Genomic DNA, 25,655 nt, shown 5'->3' on the forward strand with positions numbered 1-25,655 from the left:
TCTTTGGCTGTCTCTCATTCCCTGACACTATTCACTGCCCCTTCCCCTCTGCTGCAGACCACAGTCTTCCAAAAAACCCCAACCAAAATGCAAAAAACCCTGTATCTCCATGTGTTAATCCAAGAATGGAAAAAACTATAAAGCAACTGAGAATAAACATGAGAGCCCTGCACCAGTACATCCCCCATTTCAAGACAGCTAAAACCACAGAAGACTGTTTTGGCATTTTGGCACATGTATGTACAGACCAGCAGGCAGAGAGGTTTCCATGTTTTCCTATCCCGAGTAATATGCAAAATGCCACAGCGCCTAGCCTACAGCTCTGGTTTGGGGAAGATTAACTTGCTCTTCACCTTAATAGCTTTGGGTAACTTTGTCCTTCTCAAAAGGGAGACTTACACAACTGCTCCACCATCACTGTGGTAAGAAAATTTCCTCGGAAGCCAAAGCCTCCTCTCCACTTCAGATGGATGTGAGAGATGATCCTGCTTTTTGCAGTGGGGCCTGATTTTTCAAAAATAGCTCATCCACTGGTTTATGAAACCGAGCTTGTGAAACACCAAGTGCGTCTCCTATTAGTTTAATCAGATTCCCTGCCCCTATAAGCCACAACCCCAGAAAATCCAGCTTCTCTCCCATTCCCTGGAGAGCTGCTGTCTTGTGGATAGGTGGAGAAAGACTGTCTCCTGCTCTGCATGCAGAGATTCTCGCCCCTCTCCAGTAGAAAGCATTTCACCTGCCTGCCATTCTCTTCAATAACATGTCTTGGAAAACTACAACAGCTTGAGCAAGTCTTATCTGACTTGCGGGTCTGAACTTTGTATTTGCTCACTATCCAAATCTCTTCCCTCAAACTTCAACAGAGTACCTTTCTCTTTCTTCTTCCTTTTTATTTTTAAACTTTACTCTCCCAGGCAGACACCAAAAAAATCCCTTGTACAGCAGCTTTTCCTCTCAGTAAAACATTCAATTTGCATCTTCCAAATAAAAATTCTCATCTTTTCTCCCACCAGTTGAGACTTCTGTTGCCAGCTCTCCTAGCTCTCTTAATCAAGCATACTTGTCAATGAACTTGCAATTACAATGTATGTGCTTGATAAAGCAAAGATGTGTAGAAACAAACTGCCAAACACTTTCACAAATTAAACAAGACATTAGCCTGCCTCTTGCTTCCCTCTCCCCAGTTCAATCCCTCTCCAAGGCCTCATATCCTCCTTCTGTCTACAGACACCTCCATGCCTGCTGCTCTGAGCTGTTCTGCCCTCAGCTTAACTCAGCATTTCTGTATTTCACCATTTTTACCTCTATCTCACCGGCCTTTATGCTTAGACTGGGACAATGCAAAAACCAGTATGCCACTATTTAGTAATAACCCAAATTAAGTGAAAGACGTTCCAGCCTGCCACATTCTAAGCAAAAGCACTTTCTGAAATACCAAAATACATATGGTTGCATTTTATAATAACACAACCAAGCAGATTTCTGGTCAATGAATGTAGAGAATTTCTGTCTTTTTTTAAAAAAACTTCATTTGACTTCTTGGATTCAACCCACTCTCACCAATTATACAGGACTGGGGGGTTTAGCTCATTTCACACGCGACGCTGTTTGCTTTAGCTTTATCCTTTCTGCTTTCTGTAGATAGACTCTTGTCCTGGCTGTATTTTCTACATTCACTGCCTCCACCCTTGAACCTTTCCTCAACCTTTATTAAAAAAAACCCCAAAAACCAAAAGACCAACAAAACCCCACCCAAATTCTCTTTCTCACCTCACCCACGTTCCGACAGATGCCTGCTCAAAGTCCCAGGCTTGTTTGTGATCTGCTGCCTTCATGCTCTACCTCAGAGCCCTTCTGGGCAGCTCTGCCCCCAGCAGCTCCCTGTAACACACACGGGAGCATCAAAAAGAAACCCAAACAAAAAAGCCAGCCCCACCTGGACCCTGCTGCTGTTTCTCCTTCACCTTGCAATAGAAGCATTCCAGGAGAGTTGTTTCCGTCAAAGAGGGCTGGCTGCAGCTGTGCTCTGGCAGACAACATTGGTCCACCTCAAGTACAGAAACAGATTTTATTTTCATATAAATAAACAGCCTCCGCTGAGGGAGGGAGGAAAGCAGCACAGAAAAGGAAATACTGCAAATATCGCAAACACACTATTTCTAGTAATTTTTTGTCCAAGAATCGTCATCTCTTTGCTCCCTGCAAAGGCTATAATATCAATCCACTTGAACCTTTTTGTTTGTTTGTTTGTGTTTCTTTGCAAGAAACAGCACCTTCTTTCTCACTACTGATTTCCTGACTTCAGCAGATTCACTGGAGGGTTCACAATCCCTTTATTTTCCACTTTATTAACAAGCACTAAGGTTTCCATTTACTACTTGAGCTTTCCATGAGCTCTAAAGATCAGGAGAGATACCAGTGAAATGCAATTTGATTGCAAGCAAGCACCAGAAGAACAAAGTGGAACTAGAACTTCCAAGTACTGGTTATTTCAGGACTTGTGACTGGCACAAAGATCCCTCACTTTGTAGGTAGATACTACTTTTTCCTCAAAGACTAAACAGCCCAAGCAGTGTCTCTCCTGAATGTTCCACTGACACCACATTTTTCCTGAACACAAAGTAAGTCAATGTGGTTTTCATTCTGGTTCATTCCCTGACCTCTTCAACTAGACTAGGCTGCAGCTCTGTATGGGAGTGGAAACAGTACATTGGTATTGCAGACCACTGGATGGGTGGGGGAGAGAGCAAGGAAAAAAACATTTAAAGATAAGTTAAAATCCCTTTTAAAAAATCTTTCTGATCCTTAAAAGTGTTTGAAAAATCATATAGACATGGTGCTTCCTTCTCTCAGGCTTCAGGGGAGTTTTGCAAGCAAGATTTTCATTGTCCTGAGACACAAGAAGATTGAAGACTGGTTTCATCCCACTTCACAGGTGGAATGAAAGCAGTCTTAATAAATGGATGAGAGAAAATTCCAGTTCTCAAAGAAGTGAAACCCTCAATACCATGGACATCTAACATTTTTTCACTGTGTTTTTGTGACACAGATGCTTTGGTCACACAGCAGTACAGTATGTACTACTGTAAACGTGCTGAAAAGCACCTTTACCCAGACTCTGAGGCAAATGCACTAGAGTTGTACTTCAGAATTTTTTATTGAATATTTTTTCCTTCATATGCTGTTTTAACACAACTGCCTTGAAAATGAATCACAACATGATTACTCTTCCACATACACATACTACTGGCGTGTAGCAAAATTTGTCAGCACAAAACACTAACGATCTTAAATAAAATCAAACAAAAAGAAATAAAAGACAAAGGGCCATACAGTCCATTTGGGAAATGCTTCCTGAAGCTGGAGAGAGACAGGCTCCCTGCAGCGCTAACATCTGCACAAGACAGAAAATTTATTTCCCCCTCTCCCCAGAAAGAAATAGAGATGGAGGGAGAAGAGGAAATGGCAGACAGCAGATAATCTCTATTTTACACCAACAGACAAAATGACAGTGGAAAAGACTTCTGCCCTCTGGGTTTCACAGGAAACCAGTCACAGGATATGTGTCCCTTTCAGTTCAGTAAGTGTACACTGGCAAGTTGTGTCATTAAACACAAATGGATTCTTCTTAAAGTTACAACCACAAGCACCATTACATTTTGCAAAGTCTCGTATTATTAGTATGTTGAACAATATGAACATAGTCTTAAATAAATATTCATATATTTAAATCTAGAAGCAATGATACAACACCTGAGATAGAAATATATATATATACATATTTTATGATTGGCTCCATTAAGCCCAGGGAAGAAAACATCTCACTGACACAACTGATCTGGAGCTGGTTTGGGGTTTATTTTTGTGTTTAAAGAAACAAAACTGAAATTGCAAATCCAAGTTCCATCAAAAGGCTTTCAGGTAACCTTTTCTCAGAGTGCAGTATAAATGTTTACCCACTTCTCTCAAAATGTCATCAACATTGTGTCAGGGACATGCAGTGCGGGCACTGAACCAGCTTTTACTCATACAATAATGTCAATGGCACAGGAAGCAATTGAAGTTTTATCTTTTCTTTAGACTCCTTAAAGTGTTTCATCAAGTGTCCAAATACTACTGACCATGGGCTTTTCAGGATTTTCTTTTTTATTATAATTCATAAATAGCTTATACAAGCACACCAGGGATTATAGTACTCAAATGCTATTTTGTGGCTTTAAAAATATCTTTACTTCAAATAAAAGTCAATTGCCAAAAAGTATCTCCCCACCCCTGACCTCCTCTAACAATCCTCTCCCTTCTCCTTCTAAAAACCAAGGTAGCAGTAACAAAACAAACAAGCAACAGCAACAACAAAAAACAACCAAAAAAAACCCAGAAAACAAAAACCCAAAAAATGAAGAAAAAAAAAATAAAAAAAAAGAAGCTGAAAACCCCAACAACTTTCAATATCTCTGACAGTTAGTCAAACCTGTCATGTTCAAGGTAAAAGTCATTATAACACTAAATGTCATTATAACACTGAAAATTAGAATTTTTTGAAAAACACAAAGAACATAACCTTTTGATTCTATTCTATTTTTTTCTGATTGACACATGCCAGCTGTTCAATGACTGTTTTAATGCCTTCTACTTCCACTCTGTCAGGAAAAACAACAAAAAAATTCAGTTCACATTTAACAAAGGGCTCATTTACAAACACCTCATTTAGTAAGTAAAATTTGTATGTAGTTTCATCCTTGAATGTCTTCTGTTCATCCTATAATCTCACTCACCAGCACAAGTACATTTCACAATATCCTATTACCCCACTGCCACAGTAGAGAGAGACTTAGACATGTTCTTGAAGTCCCTTGCTGAGAGTCAGAAAAGGACAGCTTGATGAGTTTGTCCTTTGACATGCAAGGAGCCCAAACAGCTTTCAGAAGTTTTTTACCTCTTATTTTTAAACAGAAGATGAACTATATAACAAAGTTAAGAGAAATTAACCTGGGAGTATTAACAGTCAAATGAGATGAGGGAAGTGAGATTATAGGACTGAGCTCTTTGTAGAAATGCATGAAAGAAGGTGCTGATGGTTAATTAAGATTGTGTTGATAAGTGCCAAAAGTCAAGTTCTCAATTTCCCCTACACCTTTCAAGCATAATTAGGTTTAAAATAAAACAGAGTAACAGCACTGACAGACACGGGATCGATTGTTTATGTTCTGACTCTGCTTTGTATTACCTGTAAAGGACAGTAAGATTTCATACATATGCATTAGAGAGCTGCTTCACATTTTTTGACTGAAAAGCTCTTAACATGGTACAGACTGAACTCCTATTAGTGTTAAAAAACATAAACAAGCAAACAAAAAACCCAAGCAAACCCAACAAGAAACAAAACCACTCTGGTCACCCCAAACTAGAGCCAGGTCATTAGAAAAATGGAATTCCCATTTGTAAGCTCTTCCAGGGTGCTTCCTTGTAGTGGAAACCATGCTGTCCCTAACCCGCTGGGGTGCTCAGAAGTCCAGCCTGTGGCTCAGACCATTTCCCACACACACGTGTACAACACCCTCCCACCCATAGGAAAGGAGAGGTGAGGAGCCTGGGAATGCCTCCTATCCCAACAGCACCAGTTTTCCATTCTGCATTGTGTCCTGCTGCTTTCGTGCCCGCACAAAGGCTGGTTTGTCATCTTTGCCACAAGCACTGCAGGCAACAGCGAATGAGTGTGGTTCACATGTGCTGACTTGCAACACGAGTTCCTAGTGAGACCTCTCTGGTTATTGAGCGTGCTGCTTCATACCTGAACAACAGAGAGCCTCACGCCTCAGCTTTCGCTTTCCCCATCTCACTGCAGATTTGTGTGAAAAGACCAATTACACTCGTCTGCACATTAAAATATTAAGGTTAATTAAATTATTAAGGTTATTATTGCATAATAAAAATATTAAGGCTACATATGAAGTTATGCACCCAAACCCCAGACTTCCCAGAGCTGTTACTGCCACTCTCACTTGCCTGCCCTCCCCCAGCTTGCCCATGACTTCACTGTGATGAAGCTCTTAATTACATGGTCACACAGCAAAGCTTCCCATAAGAGCAGAGTCTCCCCTTCAGTGCCCAAAATGGCTGGTGCTTATTCAATGTGGACATTTAATATTTTTTTTTTTCCTTTTGACATTCACTGTCGTTTTACAGAATGATCTTCTCAGCTTGCTCCAGAAACACAACCAGCTCACTTATGGGTCTCTGCACTGCTCAGCACATGAGTTCTCCCTCACAAAGCATGCATTTTTTTATAGTATCCTAAGACACCAGGAGTATTATTGGTACATGATGACAAAGACAAGATAAACTCTGAAGTTCTTTATTTAGGTGCCCAGTTTGAGAGAACCAAAGCCTGATTATTCAGTACATCCACAGCAATGAGTCCATTGACTTCCTCTGTAGTTGCAGTAACTTGACACTTCTCCAGTCATCCCAGAGTTTATTAGTTTGCTACACAGCAAAGTAAGTCACTTCTCTTAACAAAATGTGCTTAAGTGGAGCCTCTTTCCCAGATGCTAGCAGGTTCTTGCCTTTTCCTTTCTACAAACTTCATCCCCTCTTTCACGCAGCACCTCCCAGCTCCCGCAACAGGTGAAGCTGCAATTCAGCAGGAGACAATCTCCCCTGCTACTGCCTAGGTCTGCTCCACGGGGTGCTAAAGTAAACAGGAATCTCTCAGCTGAAAAGCCCAGGATCACATCAGGCAACTAAAACCCAAACTGTAACACACAAATACTGATACTGCAAGCACTTAAGCATCCTTGACATCGGGGGGGGGGGGGGGAATCAAGGAAACGTTCTTTGAAATGAGACTATTTTGAGATTGTTAAAAGCAAATGTTTCCCATCCCCTGAGAAGTTCTCATCACATGAGTGCGTGTGATTAATCAGCAGGCTGATGCACAGTCTCTCCTTTTTAAGCTCAGGGAGAAATGGGAAACTGCATGCTGTTTTTACTGCTGGGTTAACCACAATCAAGGAGAAGGACAAGGGGTACACACCACTTCAGTTATCAACAGATTTCATGGGTTGTTACTATCTCCAGAAAGAAGAGCCCAAGCCCTCGAATTTTCAGTTCAATGACCTCCAGATTAGACAAAGCAGATCCTGTAATCCACGACTTCTTGCTCGACTTGCTTTAAAGTCTTTTCTCTGCTGGAAAACAGATGCAGAGAGGCTAGAGGAATTGGTCAGGATGATTAAAAAGGAGAGAGAATGGGAAAGAAGCACATAAGCAGCCCTGAAAGATGAAGAAGACTTTTTCAAAGTGACAGAGCATTTTACTTGCACAAGAAATGCAGGCAGAAACAGACAAGCTTCCAGGACTGTTCCCCTTTGGTCCACTGTTTCTCCGGGTACACTGAAGATAACGGAGATGCTTTGTGCAAATACTGATGACAGCTAGATATTAAAAACTCTCCAATAGCCAAGGAGTGGAGAGAGCAGTTGGAGATACTGTTCACTTGAACTCCTTGGAAATCAGCAGGGACCTGTGTTCACTGTATCCTAACTTGTGCTATTAGGACTGGAATGATTCAATATCCTAAATTTCTACCATGCACAGTTTTGTGTCACTCTCAGAAGCTGTTCTCAGAAAAGCAAGATTCACAAAACCTCAGCTGGCATCTGCCTGCCCTTATTTCAACATGCCTGTGTGCTTTGTGGTTTAAGACACAGCCTGAGTCAATGCTGATGTAAATACATACATGTTATGTCAGTTCTGGATACAGACACTGCAGAAAGCCGTGAGAGATACTTGGCAGAGATTATGGGTGGGCACTCCTCCCACTTAGCACCCATTACTGAACACTGCTGGTGTACAAACCCTAACAGCAGCTGGAAAGCTCTGGGAAATTATTTGCAACTGAGCTGGCAACTCAAGGCTATTCTTCTGTACTTGAGAAAACCAGCTTCCCTTAGAGAAATAGTAGGTTATTAGTATAGAAGTACTGGCAATACCTTAGGAGCCACATATCTCCAAACACTCCAAATGCTCCTCTGTGAGGACCACAGAAAGTCCCTTTTAAAAGACAACAGAACTATTGCAACTGCAAACTTCTAACTCTCTGAAGTAGCTGGGAAATTATCTCCTCTGCACATCTATTAGCAGACCCCTCAAATATGTAACACATAGAAGATCATAAAAACAAATTACTATGTGCATTATGTTTTTATTCTAGACACATCTGCATAGCAATTGAGAGTAGGATTACTAGGAAAAAAAGAAGGCATTCTACTGGATGTGAGTAGCCTGTTAAACCTTTTGGAGGTTCAGGGTGTCATTGACTCCATGGTAAGGATCCACACCAAGTGTCTGCAGCTCAGCCAGCCGACGCCTGTAGGCTGTCTTTGCACTAACCTGCCAGCCCAGGTATTCTGCTGACAGCAGTGAGGACAGATGGACAGACACCTACACCCCCCTTTACCCTTTTCATCAAGAGCAAGGCAAACACCCCAGCCCAAGGTAGCAGCATCGCGTAGAAGGGCAAGCCCCAGACTAATAACACATAAAAAGCCAAAACAAACCCAGCAAAACAAACCCCAAAAACTCTGTCCAACCTTGAATAAAATCTACTAGAGCTCACACATGTGCAGATAAATCCTTTTCACTGTACCAGTTTAATAAAAGACAGCATCAGTTTAAGCAAAGGTGGCACAATTTGTCCAGTTCTACTCAGTGAGAACTAATGCAGGATGCTTACTCACAAAAAGAGTAAGAGATGGTTAACAGAACTAACAAACCCTCCAGTGCTTAACAGGAAGTCTCAAGAAACACCAAATTTCTCAGCACCCAACATTGCAGCAATATATTTCTTCCTCTCCCCTCCCTCCTTCTTTCTTTTTCTCTAGGGGATGAATTTATCTCAATTCCAGTAAAAGCAGAAGAAGTAAAGAAAAAAAGCAGCATGTTGGCTGGTACTTTTGTTGCTGTTAAAAATGCAGAACAAATATGAAATGTCAGAGCATGATACTCCCAGAGGAAAGGGCTGGCCCTAGACAAAACTTCTAGACTAAAGTACAGACATAGAAACCTCAGCCTGCAAACAGAATGAAAAGTTTTGTCTGCTCCCCTTTCTGCTCAATTCATCCCCAAAATTTTCTTATACCAAGTAGTTTCCATAACTGTTACTGAAATCAAAGCAGCAAGACTTTAAAGAGATCAAGCAAACAATTCCTGAACTTCTGGAGAATGAAAGGGATACAAAGGAAACATCTTTTTTGGGACATTAAAAATCCCTACTCCTAGCAAGAAGAGATGGAAAATTGCACATTCCGGCTGCTACCCATGTGAATTTAAATATAGTAATGCATTATTTCTGGTTACACACCATGCAACCATTCTTCCAACAAACTTGAGGAGGAACATTACCGAGACGTAGATGCAGCCAGGTCATGTCACTAAAATGCCATGACTGGCTGGTAGAGCAAGTCTGGGAGATTGCTGGGTATGCCTAGAAGGCAAACTGGCTGTCAGGCTCTCAAGTCTTCTATTGAGCATTGTGAGTTCAAGTGGCTTGGGTTACTTTTGCTCTATGAAAGTCTGATAAATAAGTCTACTGATAAAGATTCCACATTGAAAAGATGGAAAAAAAAATAGTTACTGCAGGTATCAAGCAGCTCCAGTTTGAACTTCCTAGAAATAAGGGTCACTGAATTTAAATATCAAGTTGTAATCACTGGGCCAACAAAGCTCTGTTTCTTACTAATGCAGCCTCCTGTTCTCCCCTTTACTTCCTAGTTAGTTGTATCGTTGAGCCTTACCTTTTGCTCCATGTCTCCCTAAAAAGGTGAGAGAAGTCCTGCCACCCTAAAAAGGTGAGAGAAGAGCTATGGCTAGTCAAGCAAAACATACGTGCTGACTTGGTTTGGCAGCATCCAGGTGTTTGACATCCACAAGCACTGAGTCTGACAGTCCCTCCAGGAGGGTTAAAAGCAGTGTCTCTTCTACACACCTGCTTTTTCTGAAAAACATTGGTCATGAATATAATTCGCCATCATCTTCAAATTTACTCTGAGCTATCAAAAGACTCCAGGTTTGAGAGACAAGTGAACAAACTGCTTAAGGCTTATGCCTACAAAAAACAACATATACAAAAATCTATGCTTTTAACAGTTATTTACTTTCTATATTAAAAACCTCACTGTACTCCTCAATACTTCTTAAATTTTGCAATACGTGGACAACTGTACTGTGTGGTCCCTCACACTAAAGGGACAGGAGACTGAAGGTACAGATTCAGAAAGCCACAAAAGTGGCACAAATCTTCAAACATTCATTATGTAAACCCAAAGAATTTCTTCTACTTCATATTAATCTTACTTTGCTTGATAAATATTTCTCTTAAAGAATGTTAATTTGTACACGGGCAGAATAAATAAAAAAAAAAAAAAAAGAAATAGCTGATATTAAAAACTGAAACAAAGGAACACAAACCACAGGTGCCAACAAGGAACTTAAAAATTATTTGAGGAATTCTGGCAACGCACCACAAATGAGCTCTCATAGGAATACCAAAATTAGGTTAGCAGTTTCTTGTGAACATCAGGTAAGGAAAAAAAATGCCCTCAAAACACAGTAAAACTACTGCCAAGAATGTTTGTACTGCTTTTTTTTCAGGGCTTGGCCACTGCTAATTAATAAAAGTCATCATCCAAGTCTCTCCCTTTGAATTAAAAAGGGGTGGATGTCTTCTTCAACATGCTCTCCCACTCTCCCAAAACCCAAAGGAAAAAGTGTTCAAAACCAGTTAGCAATATATACAGGCAATGGCACGTACTGCACCTCTAGTCCAAGCATGTGGCACATACTCAGATTTAAGCACATCAGCAAAGGTAGTCTGAAAAATTATGATTCAGAGATAAAGTTACTTGAGATCCTCCCCATCTTTTTGTTTTAATACATTGTATGCCTTACTTTGCTTCTTTAGCATATGTGGTAATTGCTCTTTTAAGTTCCCAAAAAGTAATTCTTGACAAAATGGCATTGGGAATTCCTACACCAAAGAACCAGAGGGAATAATGAGCCACCTTAAAACAGCAGTCAATACGTGATGTGCTCTGGGTCAAACCCCAAGGCACCACTTTTCAAGCGGTAAGCCACCACACGCTTGTCAGAGAATAAAGTCACAAGAAGATGAGAAAAAGAAATCTGACTCACATCTGTAACGTGAAAGAACCATTTCTGACATTTTTGGTTCATAGACATATTGCACACAGGCAGCCAGCGTGCTTGAACAGCCAAGGTCAGCCATCAGGAGGGCATCAGTGTCTTCAGGAAGGTTTGAGATTTGGCCGGGGTGGAAGGGGTGAGGGCACAGGGAGTCAGTGGGATGGTCTGTTTGGACAGCACTGATAATGCTTTAACTATTGCAAAGCAGGGAAGAGAAAACAGTGTCAAATGCCTCATACTGAGAAATGCTCCAGCTCTTACCACTCCTTTTATAGAGGACTTCCCTTGTTTAATTTCTTTTTTTTTTCCCAAGAGATCAAAAACAATATACAAAGAAGTCAGTGTATTGCTGAGAAACATCTGCCAACATTAACATAAGAAAATTGAGAATATTTTTAGGATAAGCCTCTACTACACCCGTTTATGCATCAGCAATTTCGAAACAGCATAGATCAGCCACAAATCAGCTCTACCAACTAGTCTTCCAGACAGAGCAATCAAAGTATATATATTAAAAATACCTGAGTCACACTGGTGGAGCCAACCTCTAACATAATTTGAATGTGTTAGATTTAATTAGAAGGTGTTGACATGTACACACACATTTATTCCATAAGAAAAAGTCACCTCTGAGATCTTCAGCAGCCACCACAGTACCTTGGACCTCAGTGGCCAAATGAACATGTAGTATCTCTAGCCCTAAACTCCCACACCTTCCTCCTCACCTCCAAAACCACTCAAGTACTTAAATATTTGAGACTGGTAACACTGGTGTCCAGTCTTGCCACAATCCAAATTTTACTCAAGGTCAGGATGCAGAAGACTAAAGTCACTGGCATTGTCTGGAATAGGTACTGATCTCCTCCACTCAGTGCTGTTCGTTGCCTCATGTCCCAAAGTTTCTACCAAGATAATACACATCGCACTATTCAGAAAATGAATTTTTGTCACTTCTCTATCTTGTTGACAATAACCTAAGTTTAATCTTGCATAGCCCATTTACACAAATATTAAATGTGACTTGAAACACATCACCCTTGTCTTCCCATTGGAACTATTTTACTCAAGCGGCAACCTAACACCATAAAACTTGCGAGCTCTTCACATGACTTAAATCAAAACCGGAACAAAAATTCTGAATGCTTTCAGCTCTCACTCTCTACCCCATGAGAGCTTAAATACTGGACCAAGTGACCCTAGTGTCTGATTACATAAGAGAAAATCAATAAAAGCAGGCACCTTTCCTGAGCTGGTGAACCTCACCTGAGCAGCCACGGTGAGAGCTGTTCACCAGCACCCAGAAGGTCTGTGTCCGCAAGGGGCCAGGGGGTGTGTGTGCCCATTATTTACTGTGAACAGGCAAAACTCTCCATTTGTCCACACAAAACAGTGAACAGATTAGTAGTAAGCCTCCATTTTGAAATATCTCTTGCACAAAGTCCTGCTACGTAACAATGCCTCAGTAACCTGAATGGGCTGTGCAACCCAAGGGTTGCTTCCAATCCAGAACGGGCTTCTTGCTCACTCTGAGCTGCAAACAACCTACAACGGTAACTGTACTGAGTGAAAAATTACAACTAATTTTCTGAGGCTGGGCAAAAAAGTAATCCGTCTTTTTATTTTTTAATCACCGTGAATATAAGCAGTTCTGCAACAATACGATCAGAGCATTGTGAACACCCATTAGTTCAAGGATAAACAGCTCATTTGTGTTGGGAGAGGAGAGGATTTGTAGGCAAGGCAAGGAAGGTGAGCAGTGGAGAAGACTGAGGTAAGCGAACGTGAAGACAGGATTCCTGTAAACAGGGTTTTGGGAACAGACAGATGAAAGAGGGACCACTAAAAGAGCTTCTGGCAGCCACAGCCAGTGCCATGGAGTTAGAACAAATACCCCCCCAAAAAAAAATCAGAAGAGGAAAACAGTGGTAGCAGCAGCCAGAGTAGGGAAACTTTGAACAACTTCTGTGGTGGAAATAAATATTAAAGGTTAAATAAAAAATTAAAAAAAAAAAAAAAAAAAGAGTAGCCTGACATTTCCCCTCCCTTGGCAACCTTCCCCTACTCAAACCTCTCTACCACTTCCTTTTACACCAGTGGGCTGTTAAGGTTTCCTTTTTATTTGATGAGATAGATACCCAGGCGGTCCTCCAGGCACAGCGAGCACCCAGCCCAGCTGTCCCACTGACCACCAGTCAATCAGGCAGCCCACAGCATGCACTCAACACCTCACACACTTCCCTTGCCACAGCTACTTGTGAGTCAGAATCTCCTAAACTAAACATTAATACATTATACATTAAAGCAGATACATGCAGATATAAAATCTACACCTTCAGCTGATCTCCCATGCTGGACCTCTAAGTTAGGTGATGGGAGCCACACACTCTTAGAAGCAGCAACAATTGCAGGGTAAGTCCCACGTGCACAGGTTTGTGGATGGTTGGGGGTTTATCTTGTACTCCAGTTGTTCTGTGTTTTTTCAGGAAAATATTAATTTCAGTACTTAAACCACTAATCATGAAATTTACATTCTGTGTGTGTTTGGAAAAAAATAATCAAGTACTGTAGGAAGATTAGACCTTAAAAAACACAAGCTACAGCAAAGCACATGTAGTACATCAGTCACCTATAACAGCCCACTCACAGTGACAGAGCTTCAGAAACCTAATGGAGAAGAAAACATCTTCTGAGTATAAAATTTTAAGCACAAGTTTTTGTCCCACATCCCCCATGAGGCGCACCTGGATGGCACAAATGTTATTTCAATCCTCATATTTGCTGCCAAACATTAAAGTGGGTAACTTAGTTAATAGCCAAAGTATTGCCAAGAAAACAAACAGAATACACACACAATGCATCTCTTTGCATAGGCTGTTTACTGGGCACTTTCTTCACTGTTTTACCAAAACATGTGAACTTACTGCTTCAGGTTATATTGCATAATGAGGCATGAAGGACTGGTGCAAAAAAAGTCACTAGAGGGAAATGGAAAACCTTTGCAGTTTTCTCTACACAAACACTGGGGAAATGGAAAACCTTTGCAGTTTTCTCTACACAAACACTGGATTGGTCACCTCCTTCCTGTAACTCCAGCAAAGGACCATCACTGCTCCTGCTCTTTTTGAGGTGACACAGCCTACAAGTACTCCCCTGTAAGGGAGAGTTTCCACCAGCTCCAGCTTGAGGGAAATTAAGATAACTGGCAGCAACTGAAGATCTGGCACCAAATAAGCAATTTAATTAGCTGACAGGTGGAGAGAAGTAATTATTCCTCTCTATGCAGCATTTGTGAGACCACATCTGGAGTACTTGGTCTGGTTTGGGAGTCCTGGGAAAAGAAAGACTGACGTACTGGAGTGAGTCCAGTGGATGTCCACAAAGCTCCTGCAGCATCTGACATATGAAGGCAAGATTGAGAGCTCTGGGTTTGCTCAGTCTGTCTTGGGAGATACTCAAAACCTGTTTGGATGAGGCCCTGCCTTTGAGGTTATCCCTATTCTGTTCAGGGAGATTATTTCCTTCAAACCTCCAGCTCACCTCAGAGATGTTAGAAGAACTATTAAAAAGTAGTTTAATGGAAAAACTAATAAAAAAGTACCACTAGAAAGAAACCTGTTATCTCTAGAGAGAGAGAGATCAGCTACAGAAAATAAATTTTTACAATATGATTGGGTAAAAAACTCATAGGTGATCATTCCTTTAAACAACATTAGGAGTTTCTGCCCATTGTCCCCCTCCCCCTTCCTAAAGTATGATGTGAAAGAGTTCAAAGCTACATACTTGCCACAATTTAAAAAGGTTTAGTAAGTTCCCATACCAACAATCATGAAGTAAATCTACATGAGAGGGTTTGACTGCCATTTTCAAGGTATTTTCTCAGAAATTATACCTCACAGTGGCAAGATACTGCCGATTATGGAAGAAATTCTTATCGCAGTTTGAGGTACCTACAATATCGGCAAACAGATTTTATTCCCCTTGCAGAGTTGCTTCCCCTGCATTTTCTTAATATTTCTGTGATATTTCACTTTTGGAAGAGTGTCAACAACAGCCTGGTGGCATTAAGAAATCTACAGATACGTATTAAAACTTCAAAATTTAGCCTGAACCACAAGTTCTCTGTACTAGCTTACTTTGGTAAGACCCCACTCATCAAGAATTACTCTCCAGTTCTTATGGCAATACAATTTGAACACATCCTTCTTTAAACAAGGTAGATTGGAAATAAACATTGCATACTATCACAGCACCATTGCATCTTATAGCACTGTGTCACCTTTAAGTTTGTGGGCAGCTGTTATAGATGAAGCTCCTGTGGAACATAATCACTCTTCTTTCATGGGTGTAATGTAAAAAAAAAAAAAGAAAATAACAACAATAATAGTAAAAAATATTAAGTTTAGTAACAACTTTAAAAAAAGCTAGTTTGAGTAGTCTGGTGCTATTAAAATGAACATTCATCTGTTAATCCAGTCTTTCTGGTCACTGCTCTCTTGTCTCTTCTTTTTTGTGTCAAGAAGTAAAGTACAGCCCCTCCAACACCACACACTGCCACACAGATAACTCACAGCACCCACGGACACATCAGGGTGCTCCTGGAAGCAGTGCAAGGCACATGAGCACACTGCTCCTCTGGCTGCTGGGGCTCTCCTGAGCCTCACATGTCAGCTCCTCTGCCCACCTTGGCATAGCACCATGCAGGCCTATCTTGGGTCCCAGACTTGCTCTACCCAAGGAAATAAAACCACAGCAATGCTGTCCACATGCAGGCCCAGATTGTTCTCAGAACAGTCCTGCTGCGCCACACTAGCTCTAAAGGATGACAGATATCTTCTGCAAGACACAAACTTACATGACAAATCACGGAGGAGTTGACCACAAAAGCAAGATCAAGCTGACTCATTTAACACCTACATCTATACACTCAGCTTCATAAAGCAGAACTAAGTAACTCTATTGCATGGGGAAGGGAAAAAATCCCCCAACCCCAAACAATATAACCTCATGATTTTGAATTAAGATTTGCTGAAAATGTAAGCAAGAGCAGAGACAAGGTTATCTCACCCTTAAGGGTGAGATATAATATATATGTATAATGTAATATATTATATATATTAATAATATAATATATATTATTATACAGATAATTCAGTATCACTGAATCATACTGATTGGTCAGTGGTTAAAAAAAAATCTATAAATGAAAGAATTTCTTAAAATATTTTACAGGACCAGCAGCAAATTGCTGTGAATGTCGAGTCATCAAGCAGTGCAGTGATGCTGTCCCCACCCTGCCTGCCATGACTGAGGAGGAGGAAAAGGGACGCGGTCTTCCCTGTACACTTTTATCTGCAGCCCTATTTGTTCCTTTTTGGCAGCCCCACTTGAACATTAGGACAAGGAGTTCTGCAGTTTTTAGACATGCCAGTAATGCTGCCCTAAGCAAGAAAGACAGTCAGTGCTTGTCTTCTACCTCCCCCAGTGCACAAAAGGTCACTTCCGACCTTCAAATGTAGGGGATGTTCCTTCCACAAGGTCACAACATTTAGCAGCTCTCTTCTCAGTCCAATTTTTGGGCTCACTACTTTTCCCACAAGAGAAACTCCTAGAGAGGTGTTCAAAATAAATTGAAGCCAATGCTATGTGTAGGTTTTTTTTGAGAACATAAAACCTGCTATATGCTGAGAGTTAAATCTGGCTCTTCAGCTTGTCAGCTCCTGCACACTGATCTTATCCCAGCTGTAGGCTGATAGGCTTACAAAGTTTTTCAACAGTGAATACAGCTAATACAATAGGTTTCATTAAACACTTTTTTCCTCCTTTTAAAGGTGGTTTGCCCTGGCCTTTCTGAATAAAATAGAAGATATATTAAAAAATAAAAATAAAATAAAAATCCAACCTCTATTTCTCTTCACATGTCCAAAGTATGAGGTCTTATGAATATAAAAACTCACTGACCATTCAAAGATACCTGGAGAATCTAATATTTGGAAAGAAAGGCCTGCATATTTAGTAAAGACTGTAAATTAAAATTACAAATAGCCTCAGATACTGTACAATTCAAAGATTAGTTTTAAATAGTTTTATTCCTTCTTGAAGAGAGAGAAACCATCAAAACATTTTCAATTAATTTGGAAATGGGACTGAGAGTGTTTCTTGATGAAATCACCAATTTAAATGCTGCACAGAGTGATAACATCCAAAAATTTCATAATCTGTTGGCTGTCTCACAGATGAACCCCAGAAGGAAATTTAGGAGTTTTCAGTTACTTCCCAGGGGGGAAGACAAGCAACAGAACTGGCATTTTTGCTGGGCTTTAGGCAAAAATTTTGCTGGATATGGGCTCCCTCTTTGTAATTCAAGATTTATTAACAACAGTGACAACATGCAAGAGGACCTGTTCACAGAGAGTCCTAAAAACATGCAAGAGGTCATTAACTTCACCATAATAAACACTCTCCACCATTAACCTCACCACCACGAACAAACACTGAGCATTTACATATAGCTTAGGACAAGAAACAGTCTAATTCCCTACTCAGACAACAGAGGTTTTCATACTGAGTCTTAGAGATGCTCTTTTCTCTTGGAAAAAACACATCATAGCTGCCTAGTGAGGGGGTGCCCATAAAGAAAAAACAGTCCCAAGAACAAACAAATATCCTCTCTTTTAAGGGTGTGAGAGTTTGTTTTGCTTACACCTGCTCTTCCCCTCTGTCCCTGGGGTGAAAGCAGCTGGCAGGAGGACACAATCATCACTGTCTTCCAAACAGAGCTTTGAGCTGGTTTTCTTTGCTAAGTCCTAAGAACTGACCAGGTATGGGATGAAGCTACATGCCCAGCACTTTTATCGTCCACTGTGGTGGCTTCAGGCTTGGAGAACTTCTGAACTAACAAACAACAATTCTTTTCAATTATTCTGGGCAAGAATGTCAACTTCAACTATAAGCCCCAGGACAATTCTGTGGTTTAAAGGTCAGGTACAAAGGGGGAAAAACTCCAACATACTTGTTAAAAAAAATTAAAGAAACCCCAACAAACCCAACGCAATTATCTGTACATTGTTATCAGGAGCCAAGATAGGAAATACATGATATTCCAAAGTCATGCCAGGAAAACCTTCAGAGCTGTCTTTTTTGTAAGTGGTACAGCTGCAAGTCAAAGATCAACGTTACACAAAGTGCTCTTTCACACACAGGTTGTTCAAAAACAAGGGAGGTTGAAAGGTCTTTATTAATACAATAAAAAGCCTTCAAATGAATGTTAAAGTTTATTCGTTATAAACCAGCAAAACAAAAAAAACCCAACCCCACCCCCAACAAGTAAAATAATAGAAATTGTAAAGAAAAAGGATGCTAGGAATCATCAGACAAGTCATTAGAGAACTCTCATGGAACGGTAAAGTTTTTCCTTAAAAAAAGCACAAACCTGAAGGAGCATTTAATATTAATCTCATTCTCACAGCCTGTTTAACTTCTCTGTATAGCTTCATATAGCAAATTTAGACCTGCCATGATTGAGATTATCTGGCAAAAATATTTTCCACTTGGACTATACCAAAAAGGCTCGAGAACTATTTTGGTCAAATCTGTTAACAGAGGAAAACTGGAGCCAAGAGGAAAAGGACAATTTTAAACAGAGAAGATATTTCACGCAAGCCAAGCCAATCATTTGAGGTTTCCTTCTTACTCCTCCCAAAATCACTAAAACAAGAGTTATTTTCATGTTAAAGTGGTGCCAAACACTTATTTTCTGTTACAGCAAATGTCCTCAATCACACACACACACACACACACACACACACACAAGGGCAGCTTCCTCTGCCTGCTTCAGCCAGCTTTCCCCTCATCTGCTCAATGTCCCTCCACCCCAGCTACTTCTCCTCTTCTTCATACATTGTCCTGGTGCCATTACCATTACTTTCAGCTTCAAAACACTTGCCAAATTCACCACTTCGAGCAAAAACACTTTGGTGAATAAAACAGTATTTTTCAAGCATTTTTGGAAGCTTCACTACTGATGGTTCAGTTTGTATGAAATGTAAGGTCTCAGTTTCAGGTTATAATCGTCCTTACACAGCCAAAGCTTTAGATGTTAATCTGTCTTTTAGAGCTCCTAGAGCCACTGCAAGGGAGCTTGGAGGATGTGCAGATGATCTTCCAGAGGCCACCCCAAGAGCTGTGAAGCAAAGCGAGCTACGTGAGGTAGAGTCTTTTTGTTCAGGGCTGGTTGGCGATAGTGCCTTTGTTTTGGGGAGAGCAGACACTAACTGCTCTCACAGCACAGGAATCGATACTATTAAAAGTGACTCTGGCTCCTCTGAGGAGCTCTGGCTGGGATCCTTTGTACTTTAAAGTGCTGAACACATCACTCACAGACGCTTCTCAACATCCATCCTTTCTGGTTGTAGCCACAGGGAACCTAAAGCAGGATGGAACAAAGAATTTCCCTAGGCTAGAAAAGGCCTCCAGTCATTGTTGCCTCCTAAAACATCCAGCAAAATAGAGTAAAACAAATAAGCACAGAAGGGTCACCTTCCCCATTCTCATCAAAACATTCTCACATTGCAGCTGCCTTGTAGAGTTCATCACATTAAGCCACATCTCAGTATGATGAACATCAATGAACTTGCTCTAAAAATTCAGGTTTCTGCCTTAAGCAAGAAGCACTTATTACTCACAGATACTTTAGAAAATTATAGTGTGGAAGGAGCAACTTTCAGGGGTGCAAGACTTCTTTGAATCAGGAGAAGCTAGGCAGGAAATTTTGGCGTAACCTCTCCCCATAGCACCTTGTCACAACCAACATCAGTAGATCCATTCAAACTGGGATGTCTTTCATACAAAAAAAGGAGCTGCATTTTAGAAGTGGCAAATTTAAAATTAATTTGCTGTGCTCTTCCCTCTTGAAAAAAGATTTAACCCAGACCAACTAATTCGATCAGTTGATACTGCCAGGATATCTTTTTTGATAGCTCTTTCAGATGAAAAACATGCAGTCAAATTCATGGTATACAAGGAATAGAGCCGGCCAGGAAAAATCCGACAGTCATTTTCTGCAAGATGATTTAGTTCTATCCACACCTTAAAGCTCTGCAAAACTGCTGCTGGTTTTATACTCTAGTAAAATGTCAAGGTGTCAAAGGTTCTATTTTGCTCCAAACAGGTGGCAGTATTTTGAGTTGAAATCCTTGTTTTCACAGCAAGTTACCATTTAAAACAGTCAGAAGCAAGATGAGGCATCATGTTTTGATTGACTTGAAGTAATATGATTTTTCACCTCCCCCAGTAAAAGTAGTGATATTGTTCAATTTTGTTTCCGTTCCAAGTGAACTAAAGTTCCAAAAAAGCTCTACAAAATGTGACTGCTTTCCTGCAGCCAGTGGTAAGGACAGCAGCAGGGTACTTCTCCTTGTCTGTAAGGTCAGGCCTGTTTCTAGTTTCAGGGCTCGAGGACACCTGCCACAGACAGGTTTAACCTGACCACTCTCAAACCGGGAGGTTATTACAGGATTATTACAGATTACCTGCCCCAAACCAAAGCCCTGCTTGAGCTAACAAGTGGGACTGCCCTAGAGCACAGTGCTAACGGGGCTCATGCGCTCGCTCCTGAAGGAGTGTCACACACTGTTCCGATGAACCCAAGCAGCTTCAACCTTTCATGTTTCATCTGCACCTGTCATTTCTCTGTCTGGAAGTCAGGCACTAAGGGCAAAACCCATGACAGGATGCAACTGCTAGAAATCCCAGTTCTTCTACACCTGCACGTTTATCATCTACTGAAATGCAGAGTTAGGTTTTTGCTTTGTTTTTGGATTTTTTGGTGGATTTTTGGTTTTTTGTTTGTGTTTTTGGTGTGGGGTTTTTTTTTGTTTGTTTGTTCTTTTATATAAATTATTATTACTACCTTACCAAAAGCAGGTTAGGGTTTTTCAACTCTAATAGCTAACCTCAAGCCACCAAGTGGTATCAAGTGAGGCACCCAGCAGGCAGGCAGACACAGCCCTGAAGTTTCACCTCTTTCCGAGGCACTTTGCACTGGGTGGCCCTGGCAGCATTTCCCCGGCCCTGGGAAGGCAGCTCTGGGGCGCACAGCGAGCAGCTACATCCCCGGAGATGCACAGGCAGCACAGCTCGGGGTGCTCCACGCTGAGGCATGCGAGGCACGCAAACCCTTCCGTGGGTTTCGCCTCAAGTAAATGGCTGACTTGCACAATACGGGCCTGTCGGGCCTTTTGTCACCAAAGGAATCCTTAATTGCTGGATTTCAATGAGACTGCTCGGGTGAACTAGATTTGTCGGTTCAAGTCCTGTTTTTGGAGTAATGGGTCAAAACGACTTGTGAAGACACTTCTGTGGGAGCTGCAGGGGTGGGAGAGGGCCAGGAGTTACTGGTTTTCTCCCTCTGAAAGGAAGGTCACTTTGACAATACGCACTGCCAGCAGCAGACTTGCCCATAAAGCAAATTACAAAGCACTGTCCATGACACAAACAAACACCATTATTATACATTCAAAGTAGTGCCCAAACTGAATTAAGCAGAACTTTACAGAACAAGTTTGAATCAAATATTAATGTGCACCCCAGAGAGAAGGACGAAGGGAAAACACATGCCTCCAACTCTTTCCTCCCTGAAGTAAAAGCACAGTAATGCAGCAGGACAGAAAAGTGAAGGTGCTGGTTAAATAAAAGTGACTAGGCATAGGATGGCAAACAGCTCTAAACTTTCCTTAACACAATTAAACATAAGATAATGTAGATGTACCATATTACAGTGTGAAATCATCACAAATGTGCTGGACAGTTTTCACTCACCTTAGCCACAATTTTCTTACACTGTAAATCAGTGCAGATGATACCGTGCCCAGATTGGCATATTCAGCTTAATTCAGCTAAGCCACAGGACCAGTGATCACAGAGGCACTCACCATATCAGACTCCACTCATGAATTTCAGATTATACCATTTAGGTATTTCACATAAAGGTATTGTGGAATCTATTGTAGTCTGTCAAAAAACCCCTAGTTCCTCAGCAATGTTTTTCTTACTTATAGGAATTAGAAATTTATCACTGGGTCCTAACTTTTAACACTTGTTAAAATTATTAATAACCAACTTCTTTATACCGCCTTATTAATTTCTGGCTTACATTGAATGCCATGCCCATATGCCGAAGTCATTTGTCCCTCACTGAGGATATCTATTTACTCAGCATCAAAATAATTTCCAGAGAAGGCTGTTCAGAGTTTATATTTAACTGGTATTTTATGCCACTGTGTCCTTAACCAGCAGGCAACACAGAATTTCTGAAACAACATGCCTGAAGCATAAACCACAAAATATCACAGTGGCCTACCATCAGACAACTTCATATTGAAAATTGTTTCTTTTGCCAAAGACAAGCCACGCAGATGAGGCAGTAATTTGTTGGAGGTGGAGAAGAAGGATGCTTACAGGCACCCTCTAAGAAACAGCTGAACATTTCAACAAATCTGCTGCCTACTATCGACAAAATACAAATTTCTAAAGCATTAATTAGGGAATCTTTCTTTCTCCCTTTCATCAAAATTATAGCTTTATGGGGTAAAAAGGGCTCATGAAGGAACCCAATGTCTTTTTCGCAAGAGATACCATTCTTAAAGTTATTCTTACATTGTGAAAAGACACTGACCTACTGACATCCATCAAGTGCTACCAGTTTTCTGAGCACACACATCAAGGTGGTGAAAACTCCTGAAACACTGGGGCAGAGGTAACAACCTTTCCACTTTACTGATACTAAATAAATGTGCAACTGTATAAATGAACTACAGCCCCTCCAGTTTCCCACTGGATCAAGCACCGGCTACAATGGATGTAACTGAGAAGTTGGCGATGTTGCTGTCCCTCCCTTCCCACTTTGGTATTTTTCTTCTGCACTCCTTTGTTCACTCAACAGAACTTTGTTTGAAGTGTGTTTTTACTCCTTCACTGCATGACCAACCCACACAGTCAGAAGACAGGCTTATAAAAACCACAGATCTCCAGCAGGGAGCTCAACGGTGGGTGTAATATTGGACACAGCTCTCCATTCATCATGCACATTCTCTGGATTTCAAGTTGACAGTGTCCCTTTAGCTTAGTGTTCCTCCTCATGAGAGACCAGACGAGTCAACCCGTAATGAAAACACTTCCTCCCCCAGCATATAAACAAACAGATCTTCACCTGCAACTGTTCCCAACTTCCAGAACTCTAGCTAAAAAGACGTCAAGACAAAAAGAAAAAAAAAAAAGAAAAAAGAAAAAAGAAAAAGAAAAAAAAAACAAGAAAAAAGAAAAGAAAAAAGAAAGAAAAAAATAAATAAAAAGGGGTGTGGGAAGGAGATCCTGAAAAGTGTTACAGCTGCAGGGATGGTGGAAGGAAGGATGTGGGAGTTAAGGAGGTTGTATACAAGGAGGAAAATGACAAGGTCTCAAAGGCGTTCCCAGCCTTGTGCACGCACTTCAAAAGGCCGGTCCACCCTGGTCACTCGTTATTTAGCGTTTTAAGAATCAGAGCGTATCAGAGTGATTGATGAGCAACTGCAGAGGGTTGCTTTCCACTCAGCCCAAACCTTCTCCTCCAGCACTGCTGAAGAGACCAAGGTACCACGGTCTCGTTTCCACAAAGTGACCCCCTTCCCTGGCCAGCCCTCTCCCAGAGCTCACGAACACGCAGAATCCACACAGAGCAGAAATCAGGCGAGATCCCGAGGAAGGAGAGGCCAAACTGAGCATTATTAAGGAGGTCGAGCGACACGTACACTGTGGCTCTGCAGACGCAGCAAAACGCTGGCACCCATGGTGTGGCGTTTGGTATCCCTAATCAAAAATGTAGCTGAAAAGGAACTGGCACCAGATCAGCAGCCTCGTCTGGGAAGGAACAGAGAGGCTCTAGGGGAGAGACAAGAAACAAGCCTCTTTTCACATCCTACCACCCTTGGGCATTTTGTGCGTCCCTTCTTTCTTCCCTGAATGAGGCCTTTGTCACAGACGCGCAAATCCTATACGATTTATTTCAGAGGGAGAGAAGGTCTTTTTATTTATTCCCCCCCTCCCCTTTTTCGCAGTTCGGCGACAACAAATACGTCCCTGTGCTGCGCCCCCTCCCCTCTCCCCGGCCGGCGTCCGCGGGGGCGGGGGACACGGACACGGGCGACCCCCGGGCACGCAGGGGCCGCGCACGGGCGGTCACCGGCGCTGCCCCCGGCCCTGCCCGCGCTGCTCCCGGCGGAGGAGGCGGGCGCGGGGTCCGCGTGTGCGTGCGTGGGGGAGACCCACAGCAGCGCGGCCGCCTCCCCTCGCCGGGAGCCCCCGCACCCCATCACCGCTCGGGCGCACAAAGGAAACAGACCCGCCGCAGCATCCATCCGTGCATGCATGCTTGCATCCCCCCGCCCCCGCTCCCCCGGGCGGGCTCCGGCCCCTCCGTTACCTGAGGCGGCTCGGTTCGGTTCGGTTCGGCTCAGCTCAGCGCAGCGCGGGGCCGGGGCGGCGCCGCCGCACTCGCATCCTCCTCGCTCCGCTCCTCCGCCGGCTGCCCCCGCCCGCCCGCCCGCAGCGAGGGGCGCCGCTCCGGGCGCCGCTGCCTCTCCCCGGGGCAGACGCGCTGCGCCGAGCCGCGGCCGGGCGCGGAGGCGGCGACTCCGTGCGGCGGCACAGCCGCAGCCTGGGTAGGGATGAGCTCGCACGGGCTGTCCGCGCTGCTGCCGCCGCCGCCGCCGCCTCGCCTCCGCTCCGCCCGGGCGAGCGCGGCTCGGGCGCTCCCTCTCTCCCTCCCACCGGGGCTCCTGACAGATGGCGCAACCGCAGCGCCGCCGCCGCCCGGCCCCGCTCGCCCGCCCGGAGCCGGCAGCCCCCCCGCCCGCCTCGCCCCTCCGCGGGGGCGGCCCCTGACTGACATCGGCGTCGGCCAATGGCGGGGCGCGGCCCACAGCAGCCGCCGCTCTGATTGGCGGGCGGCGGGGGAGGCGGGGCGCGCGGCCGCGGGCGGGCAGCGCCCACCGACGCCCCCGGGCAGCGGCCGCCGCTCCGGGCGCCCGGCGCGGCCGCGACGGAGGCGGACCCGGGCTGGGAAAGGAAGCGAACCGGGGGTGAAGAGGAGGGAGAAGGAAGGAGAGGAGGGGTGGTCGCTCCGCGTCGCGGTTCGCGACCGGCAGCTGTCAGCGCCGGAGCGGTTTCCGATGCTCCGCGCGCCGCTGGGGCGCCTCGGGAGGAGGAGCGAGGAGTGAGCTGAACGTCTCGACATACCCGATGGATGGGAGAACAGCCTTAAACAGATTGTATGGCTTTGTGAAAGACGACGGCTTGTTTTACTATTATGATTTTTTTATCCGTAATTCTTGAAACCGGCAATACTTGGTGATAAGGCAACGGCGGCAATGAAATACGCGGAGGTTTTCCAAAGTTATGGTTTTATTCCATTTTCCACA

At 42.9% G+C, this 25,655-nt stretch overlaps 1 protein-coding gene across 6 annotated transcripts in view; it reads right to left on the reverse strand.

The window, feature by feature from the left end:
- The window catches only part of FYN (FYN proto-oncogene, Src family tyrosine kinase), a 138,343-nt gene extending 113,543 nt beyond the window's left edge, over positions 1–24,800 (reverse strand). For 4 of the 6 annotated variants that reach the window (XM_058835462.1, XM_058835468.1, XM_058835467.1 and 1 more), the window contains exon 1: positions 24,659–24,800. The gene's annotated coding sequence lies outside the window, so the exon portion shown is untranslated. Of the gene's footprint in view, positions 1–1,770; positions 1,864–24,658 lie in introns of those variants that run through there. The other 2 variants (XM_058835466.1, XM_058835464.1) reach the window with 1 other exon arrangement.
- Positions 24,801–25,655: the final 855 nt, after the last annotated feature.

The sequence above is a fragment of the Poecile atricapillus genome, chromosome 3 (assembly GCF_030490865.1).
Source record: "Poecile atricapillus isolate bPoeAtr1 chromosome 3, bPoeAtr1.hap1, whole genome shotgun sequence".
NCBI classification, from domain to species: Eukaryota; Metazoa; Chordata; class Aves; order Passeriformes; family Paridae; genus Poecile; species Poecile atricapillus.